The 7,900-nt window shown below is 60.5% G+C and overlaps 1 long non-coding RNA gene across 1 annotated transcript; it reads right to left on the minus strand.

Annotated features, from left to right (window-relative positions):
• Positions 1 to 802: 802 nt before the first annotated feature.
• LOC124963208 (uncharacterized) lies at positions 803 to 5,798 on the minus strand. Its single transcript, XR_007104680.1, has 3 exons — positions 4,791 to 5,798; positions 3,793 to 4,693; positions 803 to 2,940 (listed from the first exon to the last, which is right to left on the minus strand). It is a non-coding gene; the product is annotated as an uncharacterized LOC124963208 (long non-coding RNA).
• Between the last annotated feature and the right edge of the window lie 2,102 nt (positions 5,799 to 7,900).

A 7,900-nucleotide genomic window follows, 5' to 3' on the forward strand; every position in this document is an offset into this window, starting at 1 on the left:
TCCCCAGCAGGTGGCAGCAGGCGCCCTGGGCCCCACAGGGCAGGGACGTCCACCCGCAGGACAAGGACAACGGTGGAGTCCACAAGAAAGCCTGCGCGAAGCTAAGGTCACTTGAGAGGACCCGCAGGGAGTCCTGCCTGCCACGCCCCGGCCTGCAGGCGCCCGCTCTGCGGGTGGTGAGGCTCCGTCCCAGCCCTTGGAAGGTCATCCCTGGCTGGGAAGGGCACAAGCTGGACGGGACTTCCTGGACTAGGAGCAGGGCCGGTGCTGGGGCGGAACCGCCGGCTCTTCAAGCTCCGGACGCCCCCGCCTGGCCCTGGGCCGGGGCAGGACCCGGACCCCAGTGCACGCTGACCACCCGCGGCTGAGAAGCAGGAGTCCCGGTCCTCAGAGGTCAAGGCAGGCCCACTCCGCACCACTCGGAAGGGGCAGGAGGACAGGCCCACGGCGGCATCTGCCAGTCCAGCCAAGGGAATAAGACTTGGCGGACAAGTGGCCGCGCTGCCTCACCAGCCCTGCCCCCGTGAGCCACAGGAGAGGACAGGACCCGGCCACCACGGCATCCTGGAAATCTGCCGGTGGCTCCCTGGCCCTCAGCTACCGTCTGGCAAGCAAACCCCCAGCTCCAAATCCTGCCAGCGAAATGTGCTCCTAGCTGGACGCACCACGCGCCGGCCCGCGACCTCTGTCCCTCCCTCCCGCCGTCGCCCTCCTCCCTGTGGGGCTTTACCTGGAGCCCGCGGTGTAGAAGCCCCAGTATCCATCCTCCCGCTCCTGAACCACAGGGTCCTCGAGTCTCCCTCCTGCTCCCGGCTCCCCCCCACCCCTGCCGAGTCCCCCAGCAACCAGTCAGCTTGGGGTCAAAGGTTGGCGAGTTGGGCTTCTTTCCTGGGAATTTGGCTTTGGCATCCCGGGGGTTACACCCATCTGTGCTGCGGGTTCCTACAGGAGCTCGGGTCCCTCCACCCCAGGGCAGTGTGGCCATGGCTGCTTTCCTTGTCTGAAGTTAGCCTGGGTCAGGTCTGCTGCTGGCCCTCAGGGAGGCGGGCTGGGAAGCCAGCTGGTCCTGAGAAAGAACCTCCTTTCCCCTCCGGGGAAACCGCCCGACCCTGGCCATCTGGAGGACGAATGTCCCAAGATGCTTCGACAAAAAGAAAAGCCCATATGCCCTGGCGGCCCAGCCACGGCCGCCGTAACCTGGGTAAGGCCCTGGGGAGCCGCGCCCTCGGCACAGCGGGCCCTGCGTGGGGAGGAGGCGCTTCAGGGGCAATGGGGGAGCCTGGCGCCCACGCACACCCCACGTGGGCACGGCACTGTCCCGCCACTCCTCAGGGACAGGTGCCCAGGTTATTCGCCCCAGGTGACCAGGGACCCCAACCCCCCTTTCTTGGGAGCATGCCAGCACCGTCGGCCGTGGAGAGACCAGGCCGCCCATTCAAACACCAGACTGTCCAGGCCGTCCCTACTTCCCTCCCAGCCTCCACCGCTGACCTCAGTCACTGTGTGTGGGGTCCCAGGTCACAGGGCCTGGCCCGCCAGGGCCCTCTCTCCTGCCCCAGAACTGCAGCTGCCCGAGAGCGTCCGCCCCGCTGCCGGCACACTGCACGAGCCACACTCCCAGCCCTTTTTATTCCAAGACAGAGTCTCCCGACGCTCCCAGGCTGACCTCAAACTCGCCATCCTCCTGCCTCAGCCTCCTGCGTTGCTGGGATGACGGGGCGCTCCGCCGCGCCCTGCCTGAACATCATTTTAAAACAACTCTTTTCATTCTCTGGCAATTGACCTAAGTGCAGAGAGCAAATGAAGAAATATTTACTCAAGAATATTGACTGAAACTCTCTGAGAACTGCAAAGAGTCTGTGGTATTTGGACAGCCGGGGTGGGGGCGCCCCCACGGGCCCACCAGCGGTCAGGGTTCTCCCAGCGCCCAGGCATGTCCTCCTGCAGGGGTGGCCTTGCCATCTTGCCCAGCTACCTGCCGAGGAGGCAGCTCCAGGAGAGGACAGCCCTCCAGCCCCACCGTGGAACTGAGGCACCCGGAAGGCAGGGGTGGGGTTCCCTCAGGAGGGACAAGAGGGGAGACCAGTGCCACCCCCTGCGCTGGCACTCGGCTCTGCAGAGAGGAGCCCTGCCTGCTCTCCAGCACGAGGCAGTTTCAGGGAAGCCATGGGGAGGAGCCTGACAGACCCGAAGGGGGAACGCGTGGGTGGAGGCGGCACGAAGGGCTTCTCAGTGGGCACCAGAGGCCTGGGGTGGGGCTCGCTGCGACTGGCGTCCCGCTCCTGCTCCCGCGGCGGCTAGAGCAGGTCGCACCAGAGCCGGGCCAGAGCCACTCTTACCGGGCGGCACACCGGCTCCTTCCTCTTCTGCCGGTGGCCACCTGTCCTCAGCTCCTACAGAAGCCCAGCCCCTGGAAGGACTCTTCCTGCCCAGTCAGGAGCCCCCAGCTCCCGGCCTCCCGCCCACACAGAGGCGAAGGTGTCTAGGTCTGTAGGATTACGATTCCTAGACCCCAGGGACGTCCTTCGGCCTCCGGGTCCACAGGTTCGTTGGAGATGGGGACTACGCTGTCGGCCGCGAGTTTGCTGGAAAAAAATGGGGCCAAAGAGCTGTGAAGAGGCCCCCGGAAGTCCTCCGGCCCCACCTAGGGCTGTGGCTCCCGCCACAAAGCCTGTTAAACCCCGGGGTTGCTGGGGGAAAAGAGAACCCAGAGCCTGGGGGCTGCAGGGACTGCACTGGGCGGGCAGCCAGCCACACGCAACCAGTCCAGCGCAGAGCAGCGAGGGTCCATGGGGTGGGGCAGGGCGGCTTGGAACTCAAACTGCGAAGCAGCCAGGTATCATCCATCAGGTTTGACAGCCTCCAAACAGTGGAGACTGAAGGAGAGGCCAAGGAAGGCATGAGGACGATCCTCACACAGGAAGGAGGCAGATGGAAAGTCTGGAATTGAGAAGTATGATCACTGAACGGAAAAGTTCACCGGAGCCCACACCTGGGATCCCATCAACTCAGGAGGCTGAAGCAGGAGGATCGAGAGTTTGAGGCCAGCCCAGGCAACTTAGCAAGACCCTGTCTCAAAATAACAATAATAATAATAATGATAGTAATAATAAAAATGATGATGAAAAGGGCTAGGGATGCAACTCTGTGATAGAGACCCTGGGTTCAATCTCTAGTATCACAAAAAAAAAAAAAAAAAAAAAATTAAATCATGGAGAAGCCCAACAGTAGATCTGATCACTTTTTTCTTTTTTTGGTACTAGGGATTGAACCTAGGGGCACTTAACCACTGAGCCACATCCCAGTCCTTTTTATTTTTTATTTTGAGACCAAGACCAAGGCCTCCCTAAGTTGCTGAGGCTGGCCTCAAACTGTGCTCCTCCTGCCTCAGCCTCCTGAGTTGATGGGATTACAGGTATGTGCACCACCGAGCCCCCAAAAATAAATATGAACAAAAGAAATAATTATCAAACTGAAGATAGATTATGTTACCCGAATAATAGAGAAAATAGAATGGAGAGAACTGAACAGAGCCTCAGAGAACCACAGGGCCACACAGCCTCCAGAGTGCACCAAACGGACATGCCAGTGGAAAGGAGAAAACAGCAGAGAGAAAAACAAATAAGGAAAACTTCCCATATTTTGTGAAAAACAACCTACACACCCAGGAAGCTCAATGAATTCCAGCTAGGACGGCTGAAAGAAGACCCACAGATAGACATGTCAGGGCAAAATGCTAAAAGCCAAAGACCCAAAGAAAAACCTGAAAGCAGCAAAAGAAAAGCAACTCACCATTTGCAAGGGAGCCCAGTGACATGAAGAGCTGGCTCCTATGGATAGCAGGCTCCTTGGGAGACTTCATTCACCCTAAAACAAGTCCTGATGAACTGACCAGGATAGAAATAACATAATGGAATAAAACTAGAAATCGGTAACAGGAACAAATTGGAAGCCCCCAAACATGTGGAAACAAAATAGCTCACTCCTGAACACTAAGCAAAAAATGAAAAGGGTGATTAGAAAATGCTTTTGAGGCAAATGGAAATGAAGGCATCCCATACCAAAACTTATAGGGTGCAGCCAAATCTGCCTAGAGGCACATTTATAGCTCTCAGTGCCTACACTGAACAAGATCTCAACTCTTCCTCTTGGGAACCTGAATTTTTACTTTAAGACACTGGGAAAAGAAGAACAAGTTAAACCTAAAGCAGAAGGAAGGAAATAAAAAAGGTAGAGCAAAGATCGAAGAAATAAAGAATAGAAAGCAAAATCTGAGAAAAAGCGATGAAACGGAAAGCTGGCTCTCTGGGACCAGAAGAATTAACACCAAGGTTGCACAAGCTCTTCTAAACACTGGTAGGATGCCCTGGTGCCCAGCCGGATGAGGGCATCAGGAGGAAGCTGCAGCGGTGCCTCTCACGGGCACGGACGCAGAAGTCGTAGCAGCCGGTAGGAAGGGTCAATGCCACCCCGAGGGGGACTTACCCAGGGACGCGGGGTGCGCTCACCTCCAAAAACCAGTCAACGGCGTTCACCAGGTAAACAAAACAAAACATTACAAAGGACACGGCCTTGGGCTGAGGTGCGGCTCAGCGCAGATCACCTGCCTGGCATGCGTGAGAGCCCGGGTTCCGTCCAGCACCTCAGCAAAGAGGACCAAACAAACTGACAGACGAAGACTAGTCAACTGGAGCTGGGGAGCGGGAGGAAAGGGAGAGATTCCGTTTTGCAAGGAGAGAGTCCGGAGCTCTGGCTCTCAGCTGTGAGCGAACAGAAGCTGCAGCACTCACTCGAAGAGGGTCAAGGCGCGCCTTCCGTGTTACGTGGGTTCCATTCTGCTCTTGCTGGGGATGGAGGCCAGGGCCTCGCAGAGACCCGGCAAGCACTCTACCACTGAGCTACACCCCCACAATAAAAACTCAGCGTCTCTGGAAACCGTGTGGCTCAGCCCGTGACCGCACGAGGCTTTCCTGAGGCCTCCCTGGGACTCCTCTGCGCGCTGGGGCACTGGGCCTGCCTCCTGCCTTGCCACAGAATTCCGGGCAGGCCCTTGAGGCCCGAATTCATAAAACCCGCAGCGTTTGGGGCCGGGCGAAGCTGGGGCAGAGCAGGCTTAGCCCTCGCTCCTCCCGACCCTGGAACGGCAGTAGTGACTCTCACTTCTTCATGAAAGGGAGCCTCAGAGGCCAGGGTGCAGCCGGCCCCGGTCGCCCCAATCCCGTGCACTGACACAAGCCAGCTCCGCCACCCGCTCAGCCTGGCCCTGTGGCAGCTCAGCCACGGCCCGAGATCAGCAGCGGCAAGGTGGGCCAGGTGTGTCCTGGACCAGGTCATCCCTGGGGTCCGTCTCCAGCACAGCTGGTGCAACACCACCAGCCGGTGCCAGCAGGGTTGGGGGTCAGAGGGAGGCTGGCCTGAGGGCGCCGTTGAGTAGGACCTTCCGTCCCTGCCCTGGTCACCAGGGTCCTCGGGGAGCCACCAAGAGAGCAAGAAACGGAAGCATCACGAGGAGACGCGACTGGTGGTGCGGCTGTTGACACTGGCCCATGGAAGGGCCAGCCCGTAGCCAGAGAACTCTCCGGAGCCACCAGGGCGGCGGCCTGGGGCAGCAGGAGCCCCGGTGAAGACGTGCGCAGGAAAAGGCGCAGGGAGGGACCTGAGGGGCCGGCAGGTAGAAGGCAGCTGACCTCAGACTGCAGGTTCCCAGGCGCGGCTTGTCTCCGCCTGCTCTTGCTGCTGGCCGCGCCGACACTGGGGACTAGCCCAGAAGGGACTTGGTCCGGAGCTGCGTGGGGAGTGGCAGGTGTTCTCTGGGTGACACCCGTAAGGAATGAAGGCGCTGATGGCCCAGCGTGCCACCCGTCCCCCCAAGCCCACCCCGCCAGGCTGTGTTCTCCTGAGGGCAGACCGCGGGGGCTGGCGCCCCCGGGGGACAGGGAATCGAACCCACGCACACAGGATGAGAAGAACAGGCTCCCGCTCTCCTTTTCTTTTCCCTTTCCTTCCTTCTTCCTTCTTCTCCTTCCTGCATTCCTCTGTAGGCCCTTCCTTCCTTCTGACGTTGGTCAGATGATGTGGGCTGCATATAACAGAAATCTGCCTGGAAATTGCATGAGCAGAGCAAGAAGGGCTTGGGGTCCGTCAGTTGGATCAGCGGCTTGATCACATCAGGGTCTGAGTTGCTTCTCTGTGCTTCTCCTGTTTCACCCCTCTTGGGGTAAAATGGCTGCAGTGCCTCCAACATCACACATTCACACAGGACGTCACAAAGGAGGAGAAAGAGTCGTTTCTTCCCACCTGAAGGGAAACGTTTCCCAGCATGTCCCCACTCTGCTGCCTCCAGCAGAGCTGGTTGGCAGGGTCCAGAGTGCAAAGCATTTACTGGCAAAGGGCAATGGCTTGGTCTAATCCTGGACCTCTCTGGTCTGAGCACAGGTCAGCTCCCTGTAGAGCCAGATCCTGAGCAAAACCTGGGCTCTGTCAGCAAAATCAGCTGGTTGGCAGCCTGAAAGTTGGCGAGGAAGGGAGCAGGTGCTGGCTGCCTGCAAGGAGCATCCAGCTAGAGTGGGAGAGAGGACGGTCCCTGCGGGGATGAGCCGAGCCTTCGCCAGGGCCTGAGGGCAGGGGCACCTGACCAGCATTGGGAGAGGACGTCTGGGCACTGAGGCCATGTCACCCTTGGGCCACTCTCTCCAAAGCCTGCTCTGCACTGATGCTCCTGGGCTTTGACTGAGGTCACAGAACACGCAGCACAGACCCCCAGCTGGGCCTGCTGCCCGCACGGCTCCACGTGGGTCCGCAAGGCTGGACTCATGTCAAGGCTGGTGGAGCAAGAAATGCGGGGGGGCTGGGCTGGGGTCCTGGTGCAGCAGGAGGACGTGGGGGGGTTGGGGTCCTGGTGCAGCAGGAGGACGTGGGGGGGCTGGGCTGGGGTCCTGGTGCAGCAGGAGGACGTGGGGGGGGGGTCTGGCTGGGGTCCTGGTGCAGCAGGAGGACGTGGCGGGACTGGGCTGGGGTCCTGGTGCAGCAGGAGGACGTGGGGGGGCTGGGCTGGGGTCCTGGTGCAGCAGGAGGACGTGGGGGGGCTGGGCTGGGGTCCTGCTGCAGCAGGAGGACGTGGGGGGGCTGGGCTGGGGTCCTGGTGCAGCAGGAGGACGTGGGGGGGCTGGGCTGGGGTCCTGGTGCAGCAGGAGGACGTGGGGGGGCTGGGCTGGGGTCCTGGTGCAGCAGGAGGACGTGGGGGGGCTGGGCTGGGGTCCTGCTGCAGCAGGAGGACGTGGGGGGGCTGGGCTGGGGTCCTGGTGCAGCAGGAGGACGTGGGGGGGCTGGGCTGGGGTCCTGGTGGAGAGAGAACGTGGTAGGCTGGGCTGGGGTCCTCGGGGGACCCCCCTTGAGCTGCCCATAAAGCACCCTGGCTGGCTCCCGGCCACAGGAGGATCTTCATCACCACTGGGGTCCACGGGTCTGAAACCAGACGGGCAGCTCTGAGGAGCCCCTTTCTTCTTGCTGGACCAGGTCTTCCGCTGCCGTCCTTGCGCTCCTCAGCTGTGGTCCTGTCCCCGAGTCTCCCCGTCATTGTCACCTGCCACTCATCCGATGTCCTTCTTTTGGGACACCGGGCCTTGGATCAGGGCCCCCTGACCACCTCGTGAGCTGGTTACATCTGCAAAGCCTCACTTCCAGATAAGGTCCCTTCCACACACTCCTGGGGACGTGGTCCCACGGGTGAACGTGGCAGTGGGTGTGCAGGGAGGGTCAAACCACCCGGCCAGCTGGTCCACAGAGAGCCAGCTAAGCTTGGGGAGACTCGCAAGAGGGTCTCGGGGCCCATGGGCTGCTCAGAGGTTGGCAGGCACCAGGGCAGGGCTGGCTCTCCCCTGCCAGCAGCAGCCATCGGGAC

This window comes from Sciurus carolinensis, chromosome 13 (assembly GCF_902686445.1).
Source record: "Sciurus carolinensis chromosome 13, mSciCar1.2, whole genome shotgun sequence".
NCBI lineage: Eukaryota > Metazoa > Chordata > Mammalia > Rodentia > Sciuridae > Sciurus > Sciurus carolinensis.